At 43.1% G+C, this 1,896-nt stretch overlaps 1 protein-coding gene across 2 annotated transcripts in view; it reads left to right on the forward strand.

The window, feature by feature from the left end:
* Positions 1–1,896, forward strand: part of LOC117107813 (NXPE family member 1-like) — a 20,727-nt gene that overhangs the window by 15,296 nt on the left and 3,535 nt on the right. The window lies entirely within an intron of this gene.

A 1,896-nucleotide genomic window follows, 5' to 3' on the forward strand; every position in this document is an offset into this window, starting at 1 on the left:
AGAAACGGACACGGCACAGACAATTCACCAAACAACAGCAAAAAGGTAAAATGAAAGGTAACTAAAAGCGAGCAGAAACGTCGACCGCAGGAGCAGCGCCGTGACACGTCCGTTCTCTATGACGTTCAATAGTATGTAGACGTTCAATAGCATGACATTAAAGTCAGGCTCCGGACTGATTTTTCCAAGACAGAAAAACTTGTTTTGACGAAAAACTGGGGAACAGTGAATGAGATACAGATTTTTTAATATTTGAAAACTGGGGGTATAAGGTGTGAAAATGGGCAGTTACGCCCCTTTACGCCACTTTATTTAAATTTTGAGCGACGCCAGAAAAAGCCGACTCTTTTTCATCGTCCTCCCCCCGTCGGGGACCTCGTCCCTCCCCCCTCAGGCAAATCCTGGCGCCACCACTGGATGCGATATGCCGGCATTTTCAGGGGTGTCGCCAGAGCGGGGAAGGGGGCTGGGGGCCAGGGCACCCCCGTCTGTGAGAAAAAACACAATTTGTAGCGAGAAAAAAAATGTATATGTATTTTCTAAATATTTGTAGACTCCAAAATTTATTAAATAAGCCTAAATTGTCATGTTTTTCGGGGTTTCATTCCCCCACACATGGAAAACTTTCGACAGATCTTTGAGAGACGCCGGACCAGACCACGCCAATTATTTTTCATCGTGGACGTCGTCCCCCACCCCTACGGACGTGGCGCCACCACTGGCTTTTTTGCCTTCTGACAAACATGTCTTAATAATAAGCTTAATAAATGTAAACCGACACAAAGCTGGTGGACCTGCTAGAATACCACTCATTCTCCTTAAAAAGTTTGCTCTGGAATTAATAAACCTTTTACCGATGTACTAAACTGCTCATTTCATTTTATTTAAACAGAAACAAAAAACAAATAGCCTATATAAATATGCATAATGTGATGTTTATAATTCTTGATGGAGTACATCCGGAAGAAATTAGTACAAAAAGAAAAAGCACAATTCGTCGGGGAGAAAAAAAAAATATTATGCATGTATTTTTACATATTAATAGACTCTAAAATCGATTAAATAAGCCCTTACACCTAATTTGTCGAAATTTTCGGGAGCATCGCCCCCAGGACCACATTCGTAACCTTTAAATCGAAGCTCGAACACGCCCACTTTGCTTTCGTCGGGGAAATCTGACACCTCGTCGGGGGAACCGCCCCCCTCCCGTCGGGAACCTCGGCCCCTTCCCCTCCCCCTCCCGTTGGGAAAATCCTGACGCCACCCCTGATTCAGAGTAAGTTACAAATAAGGCAGTATGGCAACATCAAAGGTTCATCGACTTGTCATCATTTGGTCCGCCTAGTACATAATTTGTTGTCGGCAGCTGAGGATCCTCATAATATTGGGAGGGTCGTTCAACGGACTTCACTAAAACCTTTGATATCATTAAGCATACCACCTTAATCAAGAAGCTTAACAAAATTTGTGTTCAACACTGAGGAATTAGGATCAGTTTATTGTTGGTACATAAGACCCGTACTTGAACATGTGGATGTCGTCCACCCTGGGTTGACGAAATCAGTATTGCATCAGTCCCCAAAACAGCCTGTCGCACCATTCTTGGCAGGGACTTCCAAACAATACTGTATGATGATTCCCTAAATCACTGTAATTTTCTCTAGTTTCTGAAGGAGTATTACACATTGCACTAAGTTTGCTAAAAATCTCCCGACAACTACCCACTCTGCAGACCTCTTACCAGTCACGCGTTTTGAAAACCATGGCAGAATCCTGTCGAAAGATGTCACAATTACCCACTAGAACCACCAATTTTATAACCGGCCCATACTCTATTTCATCCTACTGCTTAATGCTTAATATACAATGCATTTTGGAGACAATTGTTAGCAGGAG

The sequence above is a fragment of the Anneissia japonica genome, unplaced genomic scaffold, assembly GCF_011630105.1.
Source record: "Anneissia japonica isolate Jap-2015-1 unplaced genomic scaffold, ASM1163010v1 scaffold287753_len344599_cov186, whole genome shotgun sequence".
NCBI lineage: Eukaryota > Metazoa > Echinodermata > Crinoidea > Comatulida > Comatulidae > Anneissia > Anneissia japonica.